This window comes from Zootoca vivipara, chromosome 3 (assembly GCF_963506605.1).
Source record: "Zootoca vivipara chromosome 3, rZooViv1.1, whole genome shotgun sequence".
Taxonomy (NCBI): Eukaryota; Metazoa; Chordata; class Lepidosauria; order Squamata; family Lacertidae; genus Zootoca; species Zootoca vivipara.
Genome location: NC_083278.1, coordinates 118,184,771 through 118,209,766, shown reverse-complemented (window position 1 = coordinate 118,209,766; position 24,996 = coordinate 118,184,771). Strand labels below are relative to the sequence as shown.

Here is a 24,996-nt window from a genome sequence, read left to right as displayed (position 1 = left end):
GAGTAACATCCCCCTTTTAAACTCACGGCAGCAGATGCGTTTGATCAGGTTCACTAATATTATCCTGGTATTTTCCCTGGTATTTTTGGGACCCAGGTGGCGCTATGGGTTAAACCACAGAGCCTAGGGCTTGCTGATCAGAAGGTCGGCAGTTCGAATCCCTGCAATGGGGCGAGCTCCCGTTGCTCGGTCCCAGCTCCTGCCCACCTAGCAGTTTGAAAGCACATCAAAGTGCAAGTAGATAAATAGGGACCGCTCTGGCGGGAAGGTAAACGGCGTTTCCATGCGCTGCTCTGGTTCACCAGAAGCAGCTTTGTCATGCTGGCCACATGACCCGAAAGCTGTCTGCGGACAAACGCCGGCTCCCTCAGCCAATAAAGGGAGATGAGTGCCGCAACCCCAGAGTTGGACACGACTGGACCTGATGGTCAGGGGCCCCTTTACCTTTACCTTTATTTTCCCATTTAAAGGTAAAGGGACCCCTGACCATCAGGTCCAGTCGTGACCGACTCTGGGGTTGCGGCACTCATCTCGCGTTCTTGGCCAAGGGAGCCAGTGTACAGCTTCTGGGTCATGTGGCCAGCATGACTAAGCCGCTTCTGGCGAACCAGAGCAGCACATGGAAATGCTGTTCTATTTGATGGCCAGCAGGATGCTTGATGTGTAAGGGTTTTTTTGTTTTGCATTGGATACCAACCACAGCTCTAAGGAAGTGCTTTATATGGAAGCTTATTGTCTCCATGCCTTATTGGTTTACATTTGTAATGCCAAATGTTGTCTGGAAAAGGTATATACACCCAGAACACTGATGCTCTGGGGCTCAGTTTTTTAGGAAGTATCCTCTGAGTCACTGCTTGCTGTCAGCAAACAATAAATGACTTTACTTTTCTCTATTGCTGCGTGGTGAAGTTTCCTTCAGCCTGGGAGTCCCATTCTGGGATGCTACAGGCGTGATTCTGATCCTGATTTGTATACCACCCTTCAATCGTAGATTTTGGGGCAGTTCACAACATAAAAACACAAAATACATCATAAACAAAAAAACAACCAAACAAACAAACCAATATCTCCCCCAAACCACACTGAGGACTTCATCCAACAATCACAGAAAATGCCCATTCTTGTGTTGCCACCCTCTGGACATCTTGGGGAGGAGGAACACATGATTTCAGGGTCTCAGTAGGTTCACAGGGGGAGGGTCTCCTTGAGGTCTTGAGGTATGATGGAATGGAAGCAAGAAAGGAGGGGGAGGAGAGCATCAGCTGCATCAAATCTTGAGTGTCACCCAGATGGTGGGCTGGAATTACTCACCTGAAGGGGCCTCACCTGTCCAGGGATGATCACAAGGTTTTGGACAGCTTCCAACTCACCTTTCCTTAAGAAATATGATAGCCACCTTCAAATATCAAAAGGGCTGTTACACAGAAGCTTGTTTTCTGCTGCTCTAGAAAGTAGGGCCCAAACCAATGTCTTCAAGTTACAAGAAAGGAGATTCTGACTAAATAGTCAGAAAAAACTTTCTGACAGTAGGAGCTATTTGACAGTGGAACAGTCTCCCTCAGGAGGTGGTGGCCTCTCCTTCCTTGGAGGCTTTTAAGCAGAGGTTGGATGGCCATCTGTCATGGAGGCTTCAGCTGAGATTCCTGCATTGCAGGGGACCAGACTAGAGGACCCTCACAGTCCCTTCCAACTCTACAAATCTATAATTCTATAAGACAGGGATGGGGATCCTGGGGTTCTCCAAACAATATTGGAGACTACCTACTGCTACTCAGCACAATGCCTTTGTTCTCCCTCCATTGTCATGGCAGGAGACTGTGGGAAGAAGGGGCACATTTGGGCTGTGGTCCTGTTTGTGGGCATCTGGTTGGATACTGTCCGAACAGCCAAGGAAGTTGGCAGGAGCTCAGACCTTCCCAGCCCTGTTTCAAGATATTGCACACATGGAGGAATCTCATGTCTCCATGGAATCCTAACTACATGTCCTGTCTCGGCCTCTCTGTGTTCTTCTATTTATGTGTTTCACAAACCAGATATTATAGTCCAACAGAAAACAAGACCCAGCACACATTTTAACAACATGGACCTACACAAAGGTTTCCAATGCTTGCATTTATTAAAAAGAATGCGTTGAGATTCTCATGAGTAGACAGGCAGACAGGATGGCTCCCTCTTGACTCCTTCCCAGAATCGCCTTCAGCAGCATCAAGCAAAGCGGTTTCTTCCCCAGCAGAGATGGGGGGCGGTGCAGTCGAGGCAGCTGCACATCAGAGGAGAGGAGGGTGGTCTTCCTTTCACCAGAGGTTTTGCACTGTAGATTTGTAGAGTTACTTGCCCATCATAGCTGTCAACCCTCCCTTTTTTTGCGGGAAGCTCCCTTATTCCAGTGCTGTTTCCCACTGCTATCCTGGATTGTTAGATATACGGTAGACTGTCCCCGGGACAGGTGAGGTTGCTGATCCCTTATTTTCAAATACGAAAGTTGACAGGTATGTTGCCTATGAGAGGAGGAAACACTGTTAATATGGATGCTGAAAACCCAAACCAGTGACCCCAACTGGGAGGCTGAAGAGCTGGCTGTTGTAGGTGCTCAAATTGCACACAGAGGGTTTGTTTCAGACCTCCAGCTAAAAGTATGTGTGTGTGTTTGGGGTGTGTGTGTGTCTCCATCCTGCTCCCAAGCCGTCCCATCTATACCCATCATCACATGACCATGTAGCTTGGGGCTGCTGGGAGTTGCAGTCCTCAGTTGGTAGAAAATGAGATGTCAGGGTTGCCAAAGGTTGGTCTGCTTGCTTTTGGAGTTATTATTTCTCAGCTCCTGGAGAGAAAGTCCTACAAGGGCAGGGGCCCCTAACCCGGAACATGGAACTGAGCAGGTGGAGAGAATCTAACAGACATGCAATAGTTTTCAGGATCTGGTTGGTGAATGAAGCAGTCAAACCCCCCCCCCCCCAACATAAAGGCAGGTCCTGAGAGCTAATACTTTGAATGCTGGCAGCATGAGGTGGGATTGGGACCTTTTGATTGAGAGATCGTGTGGAAAGGGATGGACAAAAGGCAGCATATGGGAGGACTGCTGTCCTCTCCCCCATGCTTTTTAACATCTACATGCAGCCGCTGGGAGAGATCATCAGGGGGTTTGGGCTGGGTGTTCACCAGTATGCGGATGATACCCAGCTCTACCTCTCTTTCAAATCAGAACCAGAGAAGGCGGTGAAGGTCCTGTGTGAGTGCTTGGAGGCGGTCGGAGGTTGGATGGCGGCTAACAGATTGAGGTTGAATCCTGACAAGGTTGAATCCTGACAAAGTTGAATCCTGACAAGACAAATTTGAGCAGGACACTGAACCCTTTCCCTTCCAGCCATTGTGGGATGTGTGGGTTCCCTTCCAACTCAACAGTTGTTTAATACAAAAACAACCTTTACAGAGATGCTTCACGTGGAATGCCTTTGCTATCTGAGGAAGGGACCAGCCAAAGACCCCTTTTCTTTCCAGGCTAAGAGAAGTTGTGACTCTGGGTGGAAACAGAGCTGTAAGTCGCATCCCTTTCTGGTCGCCTCTCTTTGAGACACAGTTATAATTGGATCTAACTCACCTTAACGGCAACAAACTTTGCTTCCTGTGCATTTAGCAATTTCTGTCTTGCCTTTCCAGCACCTAAAATAATGGCAGCTCCCACCGGCAAGGCGACATTCTTCATTGGGATTTTGGGCTCTGATGAAATCTGGGGGAGGAGAAAGAACTATTTGAAGCCAGCTCTGCACCCCCAGAATTGACCTTCTACACCTTCAGTTCTTCTTCCCTGATAACCCTGCGAGGCAAGAAACCTGGAGGGGGACACGCTGGGGACAGCTGGTGCAGGATGAATGCAGGGAAAGGGTCTGGGGTGGAGAGAGAGACCCTTCCCCTCCTGCCTGCACCTTCAGCAAAAGGTCTGAGCCAAGGCAATTCCTATGGATTATATTCCTTGTTTTAGGATTAGAATTACAGCGAGTAAGCCTTATGCAGTTTAGGACCCTCGTACCTACGGGACCGCCTCTCCCAGTATGCCCCGCAGAGGACATTAAGGTCCACAAATAATAACATACTGGAGATCCCGAGTCACAAGGTGGTTAGGCTGTCCTCGACCAGGACTAGGGCCTTCTCAGTACTGGCCCCGACCTGGTGGAACGCTCTGTCTCAGGAGACTAGGGCCCTGCGGGATTTGTCATCTTTTCGTAGGGCCTGCAAGACAGAGCTGTTCTGCCTGGCCTTTGGACTGATGCAGTCTGACCCCGGGGTTACCCTCCTCTAAGGTTTTATCTTATAATGGTTTATCTTACTTGTAGATTTCTAATTTTAAAATTGAATTTTAACATTGTATTAATCTGCATGTTAATTGAATTGTTTCTTTTATACTTGCATTGATATTTTTGCTGTTAACCGCCCTGAGCCCAGTCTTTTTTTTTAAAACATACTTTTTATTAATTTTACAAAATACAAAAAAAAAAAACCCGGTACATACATAAACACCTTTTCCACCTCCTTCCTACCCACCCACATGGGTCCTCCCCTGCCACAGAAGTATCCCATGTATGTGAACAGTCAGAGATGGTCCATTTTATGCTTGGATTTCTGTCCTCCTCCCCCTCCCCTGACCCCAAAGCCCCCCCCTGCCACCAGGGAGCTCCAGCAAACCAGGGCAGTACGCAGGAGGCCATCCATCCAACCATCTATTGTCATACCAAAAAAAGAGAAAAATAGAAATAGGAAAAAAGAGAAAAAAGAAAGGGCAAAAAAAGAGAAAAAAACAATACAAAACAGAAATTTTTTTCTTACATTCATAATTGTAAAACCATATTTTGTGGGCTTCCCCTCCCCCCCCCTTCCCCGGTTTTCATCCCTTTTTTATCATCTGCAACAGTTTCTTACTTCATAAAAATACACCTTTGTATCTTATACAACTTATAAATCAATTGTTAACATTTTCATCTAATATTCAACTCAATGAAAAATCAAACTCCCATTTTATCTTCCCGTGCCTAATTTTTTCTCCCTCTATAAGCCTCCATATTTTCACATTTTTCCAAAATCCATTCACTTTTAAAACTATAACTATTCTCAATTTAACCTTACATCCCCGATTACCGGCTCCACCCCCCCAATCCAGCAAATTCCATAATCAGCAGACCAGTTATAAACCTGTTAATCCATCCTTATAATCACAACATCACTTTCCCTTCACCCCACCCCCTGTTTACAGTCTTTTGCCATTCAGGCCACCATACAGGACCCCTGAATTTCTTCTCTTCTCTGCATATTTTTTCCTTCTTCCCTGTGGGCGTTCTGGAGTTCCAATAATACCAATCGTGCCCCCCTCAAAGGCAGGGCACTCCATCCAACTTTTTGTAGAGTAAAGTCATCATTTTTTTCGTGGTGTGCTTCATTTTGTGTTGAATCATCACAGTCCTCATCTTCATCTTTTCCTTCCAAATCACAGTCACCATCATTGCCATGCCCTGAGCCCAGTCTTGATTGGGAAGGGCGGGGTATGAATAAAATTATTATTATTATTATTATTATTATTATTATTATTATTATTATCATCATCATAGAATGAGCCTGATTTCTGGATCGGGCCAAAGGAAACACATTGCTCTTGCAGTGGCAGACCAGATGCCCCATTTGGGAAGTTCTCAAGGAGGACATAGGGGCAAGAGGACTCCACACCCATCCCTTTGGGGTTTCCTGCAAGTGGTGTTAAGAGGCAGGTTTAAAAGGAATAAATATGAGAGGTATGGAGTTCAGAGATAGCATCTTGTTTTTGGTTTGGACCTTAAGAATTCCCTAATGACATTGGGAGCCACTTGGAGCTTAGAAGACAGGAGCGGGAGAACAAGCCCCATGTGAAACAAGGTTTTTGAGGGCAGCCTTTGTCAATCAGGGGGCCCCCAGATGTTTTGGATTATCAGCCCCAGACGGTGTAAGGAGGCATGTGGGTTTGGGATGCAGAACTCTCCCAACTTCTGCACATTCAGCAGAAGGGCACACTCTGACCAACTCTAACAAGCTGAACTAAGGTCTCAGCCACACACACATCCCCCATGAAATCCCAACTCTGATAGCATTAGGTTCTTTGGTCTTCAGGGGGTCCCTGGCTTGTTTTGAGCACACCCACCCACCCAATATTCACAGTGTTTCCTCTCTTTATTGTTCAGCTCTACAGCAGACCCACTGGGCACCATCTCTGATGAAATGAAAGGAAGGCCACCCCATTTCTTCTCTGGAGATGCAACTGCCTTGACTCCACCTCTGCAGAAACTCTTTGCTCACTGCTGCTGCTTCTGAAGGCGATTCTGAGAAGGATCCGTAACAGCCCAATCCTTTCTGCCCGGTTACTCCAGAGCAACTCCTGCTGTGCTCAATGAGGGTGACATCTTTGTAACTGGGTTTACGATGGGATTTGCCTGCTTATTTGCTTTTGCTTTTCCTTTCAATAAATGCAAGCATTGGAAACCTCTGTGTGGGTGCCTTGTATGAAAAGGGGCGCCGGGTTGGGGTGGGGGCTCTGCCAGTTCCTCTCCATCCTGTGACTTTCCTTTGGTTTTGGAGTAACTGGCAGGTGCTTCTGTGCAACACAATGGACTTGGGAATTGGCCTAGTTCTGGAGGAGGTTCAGGGGGGCAGTTGGTTGGAGGGGGGGGAGCAATGCTAGACACATCTCCTTCCGGGTCAAAATGTAGCAAAATTGCAATTCATCACCAGAGAATCCTAGCATTGTAGAGTTGGAAGGGACCCTGGGGGGCTCAAGGTGGGGCACACAATGCTCCACGCTTTCATTTAATCCTGGCAACAACCCTGTGAGGTAGGCTAGGCTGAAAGGTAGTGAGTGGCCCAGGGTCACCCAGTGAGCTTCATGGCTGGCTGGGAATTTAAGTCCTGGGGTCCCAGTCCAGGGGAAGCAATGCTAAGCACATCCCCTTCCAGGTCAAAATGGAGCAAATTGCAATTATCACCAGAGAACCCTAGAATTGTAAAGTTGGAAGCGTCCCTGAGGGTCATCAATGTCCCTCTCCATACTGTGACTTTTATTCGATTTGGGAGTAACTGGCAGGTGCTTCTGTGCAACACAGTGGAATTGTGCAATGGCCCAGTTCTGATGGACGTTCAGGGGGGAAGTTGGTGGGAGGGGGGGAAGCAATGCTAGACACATCCCCTTCTAGGTTAAAATGCAGCAAGATTGCAATTCTCTTCAGATCCTGAGGGTCAACTAGTCCAAGATAGGTGCAATGGAATCTTCCCAGTTTTCCTTCTCCATCTGCAACAAGCAACCGATCCTGGAGCGCCACCTGCTGGTTCTTTGGAGTTCCTGTCCTCCGTGGTGGTTCCCTTTGAAGAAATGTGTATTATGACGTAGGAATGGAGAGAAAGAGAGAATGAATATCATTTCTCAAGAGCTTGAGAGTTGCACTGTGTAACAGGACCATTTCTTCCAGCTGTGTTCATACATGCACAAAAGCCCATAAAAAGAGTCTGCTGGATCACAGAATTGTAAAGTTGGAAGGGACACCCAGGGTCATCTAGTCCAACCCGCTGCAATGCAGGAATGTCAACTAAAGCATCCATGACAGGTGGCCATTCAACCTCTGCTAAAAAACCTCCAAGGAAGGAGAGTCCACAATTGCCCAAGGGAGACAGTTCCACTATCCAACCATTCAGAATTTTTTTCCGGATGTTTAGTTGGAAGCTCCTTCCTTGTAACTTGAAGCCGTTGGTTCGAATCCTGCCCTCCAGAGCAGGAGAAAGCAAGCTTGACTCCTCCTCCAAGTGACAGCCCTTAAGATATTTGAAGATGGTCCTTATATCTCCTCTCAGTCTCCTTTTTTCCAGGCTAACCAAGCCAAATTCCGTCAAATGATGGGGGGGGGTGTCATCAGAGCTGGTCTCCCACCTCTGCCGAGGTTTGCCCCTACAAGCACAAACTTCGACAGGAAGTGGTCAGTGCATGACAATGGGATAGTATACACACACACAACACACACACACAACACACACACACACACACAGCCCATTCAAAGGCCTCCTCCATTTCCACTCTGGTCAAAGTTTGGTCTCATCTTAGGGATTCCGCTCCAGGTTTTTTGTAGAGATCCCATCTCACGCAACATCCTGTTCTCAAAGTGAGCACCCAGATGCACATTATGGGGAAGCAGAAGGCAGGATCCGAGAACAAAAGCCCTCTCCCCTCCTGTCTTTGGCAGCACCTGGGATTCAGAAGCACTCTGAGTAGTAGCCATCAATCGTCCTCTCTCTCATCCTCTTTTAAAGTCATCCAGGGCTAAGTCCCATTTCCCCACCTGGTCTTGCTTCAAGTAAACAGACAAGCGTTGCTCCATCGGATGCAGCAAACTTGGGTAAAGCAACTGCCAGATTCAGCCCAGTGAACTTGGGAACGAGCCCAGATCAGAAGGGGATATTGGGGGAATGGTGGGTGGGATTGGGGAGCAGCAATGCCAAAGACATCTCTTGCCATGCAAACAGATTCATGGATGGAGCTGGAGAAAAAGGGCAAATAACACATGTGAGGATTCCTTAAAAATATTGCTGCACTGCACCCAAATTGCTGAGCATGGAGAAAACCCAGGGGGGTCAGTGTTTGCCCAGAGTTTGGTTTCCTTGAAGGTGAGCAGAGACTTTGGAGTATTTAGGTGATACGGTTTTTAAATGAACATATAGAGAGAGCCTGTACGTTTCTGAGCACAATTCAAAGTGTTGGTGCTGACCTTTAAAGCCCTAAATGGCCTCGGTCCAGTATACCTGAAGAAGCATCTCCACCTCCATCATTCTGCCCGGACACTGAGGTCCAGCACCAAGGGCCTTCTGGCGGTTCCCTCGTTGCGAGAAGCCAAGTTGCAGGGAACTAGGCAGAGGGCCTTCTTGGTGGTGGCGCCTGCCCTGTGGAACGCCCTCCCAACAGATGTCAAAGAGGAAAACAACTGCCAGACTTTTAGAAGACATCTGAAGGCAGCTCTGGAGGCTTTTAATGTTTAATAGATTATTGTGTTTTATTCTCCTGTTGGAAGCCGCCCAGTATATAAATAATAAATTATTATTATTATTATTATTATTATTGAGCATAAAATGGATGGGAACACGGCATTAACATCCCCCAAATCATCCTTCTCAGTTTATCACAGCTTTGGGTCCCCTGCACAGCAAACAGGAATCTGTGTCTCCAGCTTCCAGGCTTCTTGCAGCTCAACTCTCACAAACAACATGGGCTAAAAATCTCACAGACAGCTTCTCCCCATATGAGCTGACCTGGACCCTGAGATCATAATCAGAAGCCCTTCTTAATGTGCCTCCTTCGCAAGTGGTTCAGAGGGCGGGAATGCGAGAAGAGGACTTTTTTTGTGGAGGCTCCGTGTTGATATTTGTCCATTGGCTCAAGTATCCCCTCAACCCAGCACACATTTTCACAACATGGACCTACACAAAGATTTCCAATGCTTGCATTTATTAAAAAGAAAAAGCTAAAGCGCTTTTGCAGACAAACCAAATCCAAGCTCCAATCCTGAGCCCACTTTCTCAGGAGTCATGAGTAGACAGGCAGACAGGATGGCTCCCTCTTGACTCCTTCCCAGAATCGCCTTCAGTAGCATCAAGCAAAGCGGTTTCTTCCCCAGCAGAAATGGGGGGGGGCAGTCAAGGCAGCTGCACATCAGAGGAGAGCAGGGAGGTCTTCCTTTCACCAGAGGTCTTGCACCGTAGATCTGTAGAGTTACTCGCCTGTGAGAGGAGGAAACACTGTTAATATGGGTGTTGGTGGTGGTTCTGAAAACCCAAACCAGTGACTCCAACTGGGAGGCAGAAGAGCTGACTGTTGTCAGAGTCCAAATTGCACACAGAGGGTCTGTTTTGCAGAGGGTTGAACTAGATGACCCCTTAGGTCACTCCCAACACTACATTTATATTCTATGATTTCATGTATGCATTTTGGGGGGGTTTCTCATGTGGTTCCTCCTCCTCCTCCTCCTCCTCCTCCTCCTCCTCCTCCTCCTCCTCCTCCTCCCTCTTCCTCTTCCTCTTCCTCTTCCTCTTCCAAACAGCAACCCCCAAAAGAGGACATTTATGTGCAGATCATTGTGAGTGCCCATTGGTGTGAATTTAACTCTTTCCCTTCCAGCCACTGGGATGTCCCTTCCAACTCTACAATTCTGTGATTGAATAACCACCTTCACAGGGATGTATTTGAGGAGGGTCAGCGACTGAGCCCCCACCCTCTCATGCCAGGAAGAGCTGTTCTTTGAGCCAATGGAGGCATTCCTTCCCAGGCTAAGGGGAGTTGTGGCTGAGGGCCCAGAGAGCTTTCATGGGGGCAGCAACGGGGGAGGAAAGGGTCTTCAACCCTCTGTGCACACGCGAATATTGTTCCCCCTCACGGTGGCTGTAAAGGGAAAGAGAGAAAGGTGGGCTAGGTGGGAAAAGAGAGTTATGAGTCTCATGCAATTGGTGTCATGAGGCTAATTTTTGGGCACAGCAAAGATTGGATTTAACTCACCTTAACGGCAACACATTAGGACATCTGAACACTTAAAAAGTGGCTTCGCGCACCATCTTATGCATTTCCCACCAATACGTTCACATATTGGAACAGCAACTTTGGCTCTGGTGAAATCTGGAGGAGGAAAAAGAAGGCTTTGAAGGCTCTGTCTCACAGGACTGACCTTCTACACCTTCCACAAATTCTTCCACAATGCCCCTGATGGCTCAGACACCGGAGGGCACCAGGTTGGGGAAAGCTGGTGCAGGAAGAATGCAGGGCTGGAGTAGAGAGTCAGTCCCTTCTGCTGCCTATCTGCACCTCCAGGACAGGGTCTGAGCCAAGGTGGTAAGGAAGGCTGTGTCAGAGTCACTGGCTTCCCTGGGCAGCCACTGGCAAACTGGGAGAGAGGAGCTCCCTTGCGCAGGAAACTCGCCTTTTCTTTTACTCACCACAAAGCTAACTGTGTTGAAACACTTTATTAGAGATTTGAAAGCAAGAGCTTCCGTGGATCACATAAATAACTCTCTCTATATACAAATGTAAAAGGGGCTTGTGTGTTGGTCTCCACCTCTCACCAAAACCGCTTGACCAATGCCAACGAAATATGGACACAACGTCACATGCGAATAAGCGCGTGTCCACATACCGACACTGCCGGGCATGCTGGGAAATAGAACCCTGAAGCTGCGTCTCCAAGGGCGGGACAGAGTGCATCCTGGGAAACAGAAGGCTGAACCTGCATCTCAGCAACCAATATGCTATAACTGCCAGAACGGCCATTCCTCCACAAAGGGCCACGCCGGGATCCTGCCCCTAGCCACCCATGTCCCGAAACATGTCAGATCAGGTTTGCAGGGAACAGAGCTGGGGACTCACCTGCATTGTGGGTGGGGACAGGACGGGGATGGGATAGCTCAGGTTTGCAGGGAACGGAACTGGGGACCCACAGCAACACGTGGCCGGGCCAGCTAGTGAGGTAATAAGAAGAGCCAGACTGAAGGATCTGGCCAAAGGGGGCCCATCCAGTCCAACATCCTCTTCTCACAGTGTCCAACCAAAAGCCCCATTTGGGAACTCTCCAGGACAGTGGTTCCCAACAGGTGGTCCGCGGACCCCCAGGGGTACGCGATCTATGCCAGAGGGGTCCGCAAGATGCTATTAGAATAAAAAATATATTAAATATATTTCGTATGATAACAGATTTTTTGTTATGGCCGCTTCCTGCATGAGCAGAGTCTAGCGCAAAACTAGAATTAGATAGAGGCAGTAGCTCTGCTGTATGCCGTTAGGTGGCGCTTTACAAACACTACTGTTTTGCAAAGAGGCAGCGCGCACATTCTACTAATGCTCACCTCCCCAAGATGCTTTGCGCGCGTCGGCTTCATTTGTGCGCTACTGCGCAGGTACCCTGTCTTTTCCATTCCCCTCCCTCCTCCCTGGCGCGCGCTGCCTCTTTGCAAAACAGTAGTGTTTGTAAACAAAGCGTTGTTTTTCGCGGAAGCTACAGTTCGCGTAGTTAAAAATGGACCGTTGGTTAAAAAGTAGTTCATCTTATTAAGAACTGAAAATTAAAACTAACTGTATACTGATGGAGTACTCTGTAGATATAAATATAAAATATAAAAAGACTCTTAATTTGGCTCTCACTTTTTAATTTTAGGATTAGGAATTAATGGGGGTCCTTGTCACAATAGCGGCTCGATGAGGGGTCCTCGAGAAAATTTTGTTGGGAACCCCTGCTCCAGGAGGACATGGAGCAAGATCCCACCTCTTTGGGAGTCACAGCAAATGGTGTTCAGAGCCAGTTTAAAAGGAATAAAGCTGAGAGCTGTGAAGCTGCTCAGAGAAGAAGCATCTGAGAAGAAGGCCTTACCTGGAGCCAACAGGAGGAGGAGGACGGCAACAGAGAGGAGACAGAAGATCTTCATGGCTGGAGGTTGGTGGGAATCCTGGAGGTACCAGAAGCCAAGTGGAAGAGCTATTGCCTGGGGAAGGAGATGTTCCACATCTTATAGGTGGCTGGAGGACTGTTGAAATCTTGTGGGTTGCCAACTGTCGTTCGCAAGATGGATGTGGCAAACCCTGAGGTTCATGTGCCAAGGACCAGCCAAAGACCACAGAATCATAGACCCATAGAGCTTCAGCATCGGAAGATACCCCAAGAGTCATCTACGGCAACCCTTGCAATGCAGGGATCTCTGACTGGTGCCCATCCAACCTCTGCTTCAAAAAATGGGCACCCAAAGGTGAGGGCAAGGCTTTTAAATTTAATTCTGGAGAAGGAGGAGAAGTATCAGTGCTTGCTGTGAGATGTTGGTCTGCGCTGTGTCTTGCCCAGTGATATTTAACAGGCAGTTGCTGGTCTTTTGCAATCTCCACAGAGATGTCTTCAGCATCCTTTCCCAAGAGCCTGAAGGGCAAACCCAGCAGGCAAGGTGGGGAACCTATGGTCACAGGGCTAAGTCCCATTTCCCCACCTGGTCTTGCTTCAAGTGAACGGACAAGCCTTGCTCCATCGGATGCCCACAAAGTTGGGCAAAACAACTACCAGATCCAGCACAGTGAACTTGGGAATGAGCCTAGATCAGAAGGCGATATCAGGGGAGGCAGGGGGTGGAATTGGGGAGCAGCAATGCCAAAGAGATCCCTTTCAGTGCAAACAGATTCAGCGATGGAACTGGAGCAAAGGGGCAAATAACACATTTCAGGTTCCTTGAAAATATTGTTACACAGCAGTTTCAGTGTTTGCCCAGAATTCAGTTTCCTTGAAGGTGACGTGCTCAATTCCTGCTTATGAAACATCCAGTCCTGTATAGGGAAGATTTTAAAGTTCAATGTTTAATGTGTTCTGATATTTTTACACATATTTTTGAGCCTGCTCTAAAGATTGGAATGACTCTCCAGATCAGATTTTGATGGTTCCTGGGGCAGAAATGGGTTTAGGGCATTGTTTTCCCACATGAGGTGAGGGGGAGGGGTGCTCAGTTTTGGCCAACTGAACATTAGGAACATTTTTTTTAATGGAAAGAGTTGTTTGACAGTGGAATGGACTCCCTCAGAAGTTGGTGGACTCTCCTTCAGTGAAGGTTTTTAAGCAGAGATTGGATGGCCACCTGTCAGAGATTCTTTAACTTGGACTAGCTGACCCTCAGGGTCCCTTCCAACTCTATAATGCTAGGATTCTATGATGATAATTGCATTTTTGCTCCATTTTGACCCAGAAGGGAATGTGTTTAGAATTGCTCCCCTCTTCCCCCCCCCCCCACCTCCTTCAGAACTGGGCCAATTCCCAATTGCACAATCCCATTGTGCAATTCAGAGAAGTGTGAATTTCTATGAATGGTTTTGTGTTTCAGTTTTCATATTGCTTTGGAAAGTGCATATGAGATGGGCTCACCCTTAAATGAGAAATGAATCAAAATGTATCTAGGTGCCTTAGTAGACTTCAAGCTTAACACGAGTGAACAGTGTGATGCAGCATGAAAAAAACTGATTGCTATTCTAGGCTTCATGAACAGAAATATAGTGTCTAGGGGCGTCTTAGCCATAGAGGCTAGTGGCGCGGGGAACCATGGCGCCAAGTGCTGGAGGGCGTTGGAGGGAAGAGGCGGAGGCCGGGCGCGGTGCCTCCCTGCATCACCTCGCTGCCCTTGCCTGCCTCCGCCATGCAGAGCGGCACCCGGAGTCTCCGTCCCATTGGAGTGCTGCCCGCCCGCAGGGCTGCCTCTTGCCTTTCCCATCTCCCCCTCGGCGAAGGGGCCCTCAGGGCATGGTGGCGGGAGGTGCCGAAGCACCAAGGCCCACCACGACGTGCACGCACTTCGCCAAAATCTTGCAGCGCGTGAGGGCTGCCAGGAGGTGGCCGGCCGCCGAGGGCAAGCCCTGGAGCCTCCGCCTATTCCCCGCAGTAAAAAGGTGAAACGACGGGTGGGGCACCGGAGGGATCTTTGAATGGGGGCGGGGCACCAGAGGGATCTTTGAACCACGGCGCCGGATATCCTTGAGACGGCCCTGCCACTGGTCTAGATCAAGGGAAGTCGTAGTACCGTTCTATTCTTCCTTAGTCAGACCACACCTGGAGTCCTTTGTCCATTTCTGGGTGCCATCATTTAAGAAGGATGTTAACAAGCTGGAAGGTGTGCAGAGGAGGGCAACCAAGAGGATCAGGACCATCTTGGACTGTAAACCAAACCTGATGAGGAATGGTTGAAGGAATTGGGTATGTTTAGCCTGGAAAGGAGGAGACTGAAAGGAGATATGAGAGCCATCTTCAAATATCTGAAAGGCTGTCCCATGGAAGAGGGAGCAAGCTTGTTTTCTGCTGCTCCAGAGAGGAGGACCTGAACCAATGGATTTGATTTACAAGAAAGAAGATTCTGGCTAAACATTCGGAAGAACTTTCTGACTGTCAAAGCATTTTGACAGTGGAACGAACTCCCTTAAACGATGGTGTACTCCTTTCTCGGATGTTTCTAAGCAGAAGTTTGATGCTATTTTCAAGGCACTGGCGGAGGAACGGGGGTGGGGGGTGGGGAGCGCACTGCCCCCTGCACCATCGGGGAAGGGGATAACATCATGGCCGCCCCCGGACACGCGCGGCACACCCCCCACCGCACCGGCACCATGCCCCCGGGATGCACACCACGCCCCCAGGATGCACGCAAGCCACGCCCCCACCTGCTCTCCTCCCCTGGTGCCGGAGCATGCAGCTTCGCCACTGCTTCCAGGGAACCTTCAGCTGCATTGCGGGGGGTTGGACTGGATGTCCCTTGGGAATCCCTTCCCTCTCTGCAATTCTTTGAAGTTCCCTGTCCCTTGCTGGGTCACAATTGCTGGAGAGATGAGGGGGGAAAGCTTCAGAAACACTGAAAGCAGCTTAAACTGACCACGAGTCCCTCTAGCTTAGCACTGTCAACCCAGACTGGCAGTAGCCCTCCAGGCAAGAGTACCTTCTGCATGCCAAGCAGATGCCCTAGCACTGAGCGATGGCCCTTCCCTAAAACAGAGGAGCCCAAGTCCAAAACGCCACCTCTCTATCTCTCCTTCTTCTGCTTCCAAATACCTCCAACGTCATGCCACCCACGGGGACAGCTGGAGAGCGTTGGCTGACAGCATGTCTTCGACGTCCCCTTGTTCTAATTATAAACCTGCATTCGATATCTTGGATGCTCTCTGCCTGCCTCTTCCATTTTTTCCCCTGAGCAAGGGAAGCAGCCGGCCTGGAGGAATCAGAGCTGACTCGCCAGCCCCTTTCCCCAAAGTTTACTCCTGGCGCGTGTGTTTGCGTGACCCTCTTTTCTCCATCGCCGGCAGACGAAGCAGGGGGCATTGCCTGCTCCTGTTGAACCCCTCTCTCCCCTTGCGGAGCAGAATCCGAGCCTGCGGGAGACAGCCTTCCGCCATGGATTCACTGCTCGGATGACTGGGTCCCTCGCGTCCCCGAGACCCTGCTGGCATTGACAGCTGCTGCTACCCGTGTCCATGGAAACAGCGTTGGGCAGCCCGCAAGGAAGCAGGTGGGTGTCGGGAGTCTAGGGAGGAACGTGGCTTGACAAAGGAGCTCACTCCACCAGCCTCCTCCGAGCTGGGCACGGTGGCATGCAGACCGCCGTGGGCCCAAGGGGCCTCCCACCTCTGCAGCCCAGACTTTTGCACTTGGCACCCTGTTGTCCTGGGTCTTCGTAGTGCCAAAGGAGAAGTGTTTGACACCCCCCCTGCAGTGCGGGACACGGGTCTGGCCTGCCACTGAACCAGGTGACCCTTTGCCCTGGTCCTCCGAGGCAAAGCAGGCGGGAGACGGGTGGCAGATGGGTGCCGCAGTCCACAAACACGTCCCCGGAGGAGCCTGGCGGACTTGAAGAGAGAAAGCAGTCCAGGTTTTCCGAGCAACTTGTTGAAACGGAGCAAGCTGCCGCCTTCTGCCAGCTTCTCCATCTGTCTCTGTGGCTCTGAGCTTTCCAGGACTTGGCTTCCCAGAAGGTCTCCGAGGCAGAGCAGGGCGAGATCTCTCCCAACAAGGCGACAGCAGGAGTCCATCCTGGATCCCACGATGGCAGGTAAGGAGAAGAGGGTGGACCTGGTAGCTGCTGGAGGCTAGGGCAGCAGACTCTGAAACCGAGGGGAGAGTCATGATGGCGATCGATGTATTGGCTTGACTTCCTGGGTCTCTTCCTGTGTGAAAGATTCACAGAGAGACTAAGGCGATTTTCACAGGTTCAAGGAACCTTCCTCTTTGTGGAATGTCTGCGGGTAATTTGTGATTTTGCTTGGGCCCTGGGTTAGAGCCCAGGTGGATGGATAGAAGGGGAAGGTGTGTCAGAAGGAATCCAAAGGGTCATCTAGACCAACCCATGGAGGAGAAGGAACTGAGACTTCTTTTATATGGATTGCTGACCTTTGCATCAATGGAGCATTTTTATATCGGAGTAGTTTTGCAATCTTTGTTGTCGTTCAAGTTGTTTGCTTTAGTTTTCTGTACACCACCGAGAGATATTTGTTATGTAGTGTTGTGAGTTTCAGTGGTCAGCCTGGATGAGGCTCTGGGACCAATCCTTGGGGTCTGTACCCAGCGAGGGAGAGAATCTAAAAGAGGATTCTATTGCTGAACTAGTCAGACGAGTTGCTTTGTAAGACAAAGACCTTCCCTGGCCACTTAAGTGTCCTCATCAACATCTCAAAAGAATGAACCAGGTCACAAGAGTGATCATAGAATCATAGAGTTGGAAGAGACCACAAGGGCCATCCAGTCCAACCCCCTGCCAAGCAGGAAACACCATCAAAGCATTCTTGACATATGCCTGTCAAGCCTCTGCTTAAAGACCTCCAAAGAAGGAGACTCCACCACACTCCTTGGTAGCAAATTCCACTGCCGAACAGCTCTTACTGTCAGGAAGTTCTTCCTAATGTTTAGGTGGAATCTTCTTTCTTGTAGCTTGAATCCATTGCTCCGTGTCCGCTTCTCTGGAGCAGCAGAAAACAACCTTTCTCCCTCCTCTATATGACATCCTTTTATATATTTGAACATGGCTATCATATCACCCCTTAACCTTCTCTTCTCCAGGCTAAACATACCCAGCTCCCTAAGCTGTTCCTCATAAGGCATCGTTTCCATTTGACCATTTTCGTTGCCCTCTTCTGGACACGTTCCAGCTTGTCTGTATCCTTCTTGAACTGTGGTGCCCAGTGATGGGGACCTCCAGGCTATTGGGGGCTCCACACACACCCTTGTCTACCTGCTAGGTTGACAAACAAGAGCCAGCGTTTTGGGGGGTGAACAGACCTGGAAGTTGAAGACACAGAGATACTATATGCTTATCCAAGTTTGGTTTTCTTGTTTAGGGAGGCTTTTAATGTTTAATCGATTATTTTATTTTATTTTTCTGTTGGAAGCTGCCCAGGGTGGCTGGGGAAACCCAGCCAGGTGGGCGGGGTATAAATTATTATTATTATTATTATTATTATTATTATTATTATTATTATTATTATTAACGAAGGTCAGCAACAGGTGTACTATCTGGGCCCTCCTGAAGGTCACAGGCCCCTCCATATTTTCAAGGAAGCCCCCCCCCCTCAGTGGGTGGATGGAGGGGGGGTGGGCCAATTCGGCCTGGCCAGGTGGGGGGTGCACGTGTAATAGCATGCACAAGTGATGCCCCCCAGCCAATGTTGGGGTGCGACGCAGAGTGTCTGGTCAGCAGAGATTGTGATGTCTTTAGGATATTTGGTTTTAGTTCGAAAGCATGTCAAAATGCAAGTAGATAAATAGGAACCGCTACAGCGGGAAGGTAAACGATGTTTCCATGTGCTGCTCTGGTTTGCCAGAAGTGGCTTTGTCATGCTGGCCACATGACCTGGAAGCTGTACGCCGCTCCCTTGGCCAATAACGTGAGATGAGCGCCGCAACCCCAGAGTCAGTCATGACTGGACCTAATGGTCAGGGGTCCCTTTACCCTTTATATGCTATATGGTAATTTATCGGTAATTAATAGGTATCTAAAGCCATTTGCACATATTGCTATGCAAGCAGTCCATGCAGAATGTAGGCACCCTATATATAGAAAGGAGCAAACCAAGGATATTTTAGGGAGCAGGCTAGGAGCCTACACAAAACAAAACACTGTTGCTGTATGTAGGTTTTATTTTTTGTGTTTTTTATCTTATATTTTGGAAATGCACATCCAGGTTTTTTTCCTTTTATTTTTTGGGGGCCCCCAAGAGGGAGGCCCAAAGCTATAGCTTATACGTAAATCTGGCACTGGTTGGAAGGGACCCCAAGAGTCATTTAATCCAACCCTCTGCAATGCAGGAATATCGGCTGGACCATTCATGGCAGATGGCCACCCAACCTCTGCTTTAAAGCTCCTCCAATCTTATCCCAAATTTGCCTCCTGGAGACACCACATTAAGGTCTTGGTGGGAGGTTTCTCTTATTGCCTTTCTTTATCGCTCTTCTCCTGCCCCGTAGTTGAGCCTCTGCCAGGGACGGGATGTGTAGGCAGGGGAGAGGAGCAGATGCCACTTCTCCTCTTTTGCACTTGCATATAAATCTGGGCTCGCAAACACCCAGGCACCATGCAGCGCACAGCTTGCCGCTTCCAAGTTCTGCAGCTGCCAAGATCTATTTTGAACCTCTGGTGAGGATAATAATAATATTACATGGTGGGACAATCGTGTTTTGTCACTTATTGCGATCATCTCTCTTTAGCCCAAGTAATAAACACTGATATTATAAAAAAAAATGCATCTGATTGCAGAACAGATTAATATAGCATCCAGGGTGCCCCCAGACTGTCAGTATTTTTGTGGGAGGAATTAAACTGCAAACCAGTGCAGTTAAAGTGAGAATGTAAGAAGCGGCTGCTGGATCAGGCCCAGTGCTGGATTTACGTATAAGCTAAACCAGCGTTTCTCAACCGCTGTTCCGCGGCACACTAGTGTGCCGCGAGACGCTGGCTGGTGTGCCGCGACGTGCGGCGATGAGAAGGGCGATTTGCATTGTCACGTGCCTGGCGGCCGCCAATAATCAACACTGTCCCGCTGGAAAGCAATATTTCTCCTCCTCTTTCCCAAAGCTCAGTGCAAACAAGCCTGGCGGCCGCCAATACACAGCACTAGCCCGCCGGAAAGCAATATTTGGCAAGTGTTTCTTACAGTCATAATTATAATATAGGGCGGCACAGAGTTAATTTTTTTAACTTTTTTAATGGTGGTGTGCCTCGTGATTTTTTTCACGGAACAAGTGTGCCGTGGCCCAAAAAAGGTTGAGAAACACTGAGCTAAACAAGCTATAGCTTAGGGCCCCACTCTCTTGGGGGCCCCCAAAAAAAATTAAAGGAAAAAACCTGGATGTACATTTCCAAAATCTAAGATAAAAAAACCACAAATAAAATAAAACCTACATCCAGCAACAGTGTTTTGTGTTGTGCAGGCTCCTATGATGTAAGTCATGGGCCCCGCCTGCTAGCCTGCTCCCTAAAATATCAATGGTTTGCTCTTTTCTATATCAATTACTTTGATAAAATACATATTTTGCTATGTGCAAATGGCTTGAGATACCTGTTAAGCCCATAAATGACCATATAGCATATTGTTGTTGTTTAGTCGTTTAGTCGTGTCCGACTCTTCGTGACCCCATGGACCATAGCACGCCAGGCACTCCTGTCTTCCACTGCCTCCCGCAGTTTGGTCAGACTCATGTTCGTAGCTTCAAGAACACTGTCCGGCCATCTCGTCCTCTGTCGTCCCCTTCTCCTTGTGCCCTCAATCTTTCCCAACATCAGGGTCTTTTCCAGGGAGTCTTCTCTTCTCATGAGGTGGCCAAAGTATTAGAGCCTCAGCTTCACGATCTGTCCTTCCAGTGAGCACTCAGGGCTGATTTCCTTAAGAATGGATAGGTTTGATCTTCTTGCAGTCCATGGGACTCTCAAGAGTCTCCTCCAGCACCATAATTCAAAAGCATCAATTCTTCGGCGATCAGCCTTCTTTATGGTCCAGCTCTCACTTCCATACATCACTACTGGGAAAACCATAGCTTTAACTATACGGACCTTTGTCGGCACTCTCTTGGGGGCCCCCAAAAAAAATTAAGGGAAAAAACCTGGATGTACATTTCTAAAATATAAGATAAAAGAACAAATAAAATAAAACCTACATACAACAATAGTGTTTTGTGTTATGTAGACTCCTATGATGTAAGTCATGGGGCCCCGCCTGCTTGCCTGCTCCCTAAAATATCAATGGTTTGCTCTTTTCTATATCAATTACTTTGATAAAATACATATTTTGTTACAGTATGTGCAAATGGCTTGAGATACCTGTTAGGTCCATAAATGACCATATAGCATATATGTTTTAAGCTTTTAATGTTTAATCGATTATTTTATTTTATTTTATTTTTCTGTTGGAAGCCGCCCAGAGTGGCTGGGGAAACCCAGCCAGATGGACGGGGTATAAATAATATATTATTATTATTATTATTATTATTATTATTATTATTCAACACCAAAAGCAGCAGCAATTTGTTGTTGACAAAGGACAGCGGGACATATAAAGGGCCCCATTACCTTCAGTATCTTTAGGGTCTCGTCAAACTGAAAGCCGGCCCCGATCAGGCCAATGGTCCACCTTGTCAAGCATCGTCAACCAGATGCCCCAATGGGAAACGGGGCAAGCGGGATCTGAGCACAACACTGGGATTCAGAAGCATGGCTGCCTCCAACTTTGCAGGCAAAGCAGAAGCCCTGTGGCTTGGAACCATCGATAGCAATGACTTCTCGGTGGTGGCACCCACCCTGTGGAAAGCCCTCCTTCCAATCCATCAATCAAACAAACAAGCAAGCAAACTTTATCTTGGTCACAGACCAGTATAAGATAAAACATACGGATAAACCGAACACGTAAGACTTAAAACAGGTAAGGGATGAAAACTAGAAGTTAAAAGGTGATTATATCATACACCAGATGACAAAGAGATGACCTTAGAAGAAATCTGAAGGCAGCCCTGTATAGGGAAGGTTTTTAATGTTTAATTATGTTTTTATATATGTTGGAAGCCATCCAGAGTGGCTGGGGCAACCCAGTCAGATAGACAGGGTGTTGTTGTTGTTGTTGTTGTTGTTGTCGTTGTCGTCGTCATCATCATCATCATCATCAAAGGTTCTGTGTCACCCTCATGCAACAAATCCACTTTTGGGGAAAATGGAGGTTTCGTAGTGAGGAAATTGATGGTAAAATGTAATGTAAGGTGTAGGATGAATGGATTAAAAATGGGAAGATGCCCACAAGACATTCAGGGTGAATTTTCATAGCCATACAAGCCCATTGCAGACAAATAAGAACAAAAGCTATGGGGAGACCAGCCATGGTCTTATGCCCACATATGAAATCAGGATGAATCCTGAATAAAGAGCATCTTCCACATTTGATGGAAACCATGTGATGAGGGTGCCAGTCACACCTCTTTGGGGAGGGACTTCCATCACTTAGGGGCCACCACAGAGAAGCCCCTCTCCTGGGCCACTGCTACCAGAACTTCCAGTGGTGGCGGCCCTACCAAGAGGGCATCTTTCGTAGTCCAAAACATTTGGAGGGCACCAAGCTGGGGAAGGCTATTTTGGATTGACTGATCCAAGAGGGGGGGGGCATTTGTTTTGCCATGGAAGGTCACCTCTCTTGGGCTGCTCGTTGACTCTGCGCCAACACTATCTTGAGGAGGAAGGAGGGGATCCAGTTTCTTCTGTGCTCACGTATGTTTGAAGCAGCTTTCATTAGCCCCGAATTCTCCCAACTTCGAGGGAAATCAGATGAACAGATTTGATCAAAAGCCTGGTTTTAATTAAAGCTTTGAAGTCCCCCAAAGGCAGATTCTGCGTCACTGTGCACAGCTTCACAATGACTGCAGCCGAAGTCTGCATCGGGGGAAAGGTTAGAAGCAGAACACCTCTTCCCCAGCACATTTATCTCCATTCTGCTTTGGGGGCTGTAACACCCTGGTAGAGCATCTCCCTTGCAGGCAAATGGTCATGGGTTCAATCCCCAATAGCCTCTCTATGCACAACTGGGATAAGTCTCCTGCTTATAATCCTGGAGGGCCACTTCCAGCCACTGCAGACAATACAGTGTTAAATGGACCAATGGTCTGATGTGGGCAGCTTTCTGTGTTGCCATTAGAACAATAGCTGGTGTGAGGAAAGATACTATTAAATCAATATATCCTCTCCTAGTATCTACAACATTCCCACATTACTTGCCTTTTCTCTAAACTAAAAAATCCCAAACACTGCAGCCTTTCTTCATAGAAGGGTCATTCCATCCCCTCGATCATTTTGTTCATCCTTTCAATCCCAGATTCTGCTCGTCTTTCCCAACCTTTCAATCCCAGCTTCTGCAGTCTCAGTTGGCTTGCTTGGCCAAATAGGAGTTCCAAAACAACATCTCTCCTCCCTGGGAACTCTCCTTGGTCCTGCAGAGCCTGGCTCTCTCCCCTGGTTCGCTGTTGCTGCTGGATGATCCCTGCCTTGTCTCGCTGTCTCTCGAGCTGGCTAGATGAGGATTGATTTTCGCTTCCACCAGGAGCTGACATAGTTATGCAAAAATGTCTTGCAATGCACTCGACACTCCAAAAGTTTCTCCCTGTCAGGAGTATGGGCAGGAGTCAGGCTCTGGGGCCTGTAGTGCTTTGCAGGACTGGGGCCTGCCTCAGCTTGTGCTGGAGAAGCAAGGAGTGGCCACACAGGTGAAGACCTCAGCTTGTGCTGGAGAGGCAAGGAGTGGTCACTCAGGTGAGGCCACTTGATACCTCACTGCACCTGGTGGCAGGAGCTGGGAGGGATAAAAGCTCAGCATTTCCCTTCAGCTCTTTGCCACAGCAACGCTACCCCTGCCTGGTTGCCTCTGGCCTCTTGCTCCTTGGACCCTTGCCTGGCTGACGCCTTGATCCTCGACCCTTGGACCTTTGCCTTGCCGACGCCTTGCTCCTTGACTCCCAGACCTTCGCCTCTGCCTTGCTCCTTGACCCTGCAACTGCCTGCTGCTGGACCCTCAGCCCTGCACCTGTTCCTGCTTCTACACCACCATCTTGCCTCTGGTCCGGACATCCCCAGCCAGGGCTTCAACCGCCCGCTGACCGGACTGTGACACTCCCATTTAAATGTGCCCTCATAAGAAGAGCCAGCTGGATCAGGCCAATGGCCCATCTAGTCCAGCATCCTGTTCTCATTGTGGCTGAACACTTGCCTGTGTGAAACCACTAAGCAGGATATGAGCACAAGAGCAACTCCCCCCTCCTGTGGTTTCCTGTAACTGGTATTCAGAAGCATTGCTAGTAGCCACCAATAGCCCTCTCCTCCTCTGCGAATTTGCCCAATCCTCTTTTCAAGCCATCAGAAAAGGTGGCTACTCCCTGTCTCCTGTGGGAGTGAGTTCCACAGGTTCCCTATCCACTGTGTGAAGGAGCCCTTTCTGTCTTCTGTCCTGAATCACTGGATGTTCACAAGTTCTAGTCTTATGGGAGGGGAAGAAAAACGTTCCTCTCGCCACCACGCCATGCATAATTTTAGAAACCCTCATTTGCCGTCCTGCTTGCTCGTTCCTCTCTCCAGTCCGCCCCAGGGTCTTCCATCCTCCTTCTTCAGCACCTCCTGGAAGCTTTCTGGCCTCGCTGTCTGTCTCGGAGCAACCTTGCCAGGCTCTGTGACAGCTGCTCAAGGATTAAATGGGTGCCAAAACCAGGCAGGCTGCCAACACCACCTCCCGGGGTGTGTTCTTGGCACTTGGAGTTGATCTGCAGCTGAGAACTGAAGCCCATCCAATGGGGCGGCTGCAACAGGCTCCCCAGAGGGGTTTGAGAAGAGAGAGACCTCAGGAGACGGGAGGAAAGGAGAGAAGAGTTGAGGAGGAGAGGGCTGCTAATGAGAGACGCTCCCAGCAGGATGTAATGCCAGCCCTGTGCCACAGTCTCTGCGCCAGCCTTTGTTATTATTATTATCTCTCGCTGTCCCCGTGAGAGGGTGACAGATAAAAAACAAAGACCCAAAATAGCCTGCAAGGAAGACAGGAAGGTGGAGCAAGGAAAAGCGAGCCTGATGTCATGGACTAATTGGACAAAGAGGAAGGGTGGAAGGAACCAGACTGGGAGCCACCAAGGGAAAAGGCTCAGAGTCTGGGGATTGCTGGTGGGATGATGGTGGGTGGTCAAAGGGAGAAGACTCGGAAAAGGAGGTGTTGGAAGCAGAAGGGGGTAACAGGGCTTAGTGAGCTGGGAGAGTCTGTGGCTGAAGCGGGAGAGGAGGCAGACCACAGTTCAAGAAGGATACTGACAAGCTGGAACGTGTCCAGAGGAGGGCAACCAAAATGGTCAAAGGCCTGGAAACAATGCCTTACGAGGAACGGCTTAGGGAGCTGGGTATGTTTAGCCTGGAGAAGAGAAAGTTAAGGGGTGATATGATAGCCATGTTCAAATATATAAAAGG

At 48.7% G+C, this 24,996-nt stretch overlaps 1 long non-coding RNA gene across 1 annotated transcript; it reads right to left on the bottom strand.

The window, feature by feature from the left end:
- Positions 1-9,482: 9,482 nt before the first annotated feature.
- LOC118082971 (uncharacterized) lies at positions 9,483-12,610 on the bottom strand. Its single transcript, XR_004692325.2, has 3 exons — positions 12,402-12,610; positions 10,544-10,660; positions 9,483-9,771 (listed from the first exon to the last, which is right to left on the bottom strand). It is a non-coding gene; the product is annotated as an uncharacterized LOC118082971 (long non-coding RNA).
- Positions 12,611-24,996: the final 12,386 nt, after the last annotated feature.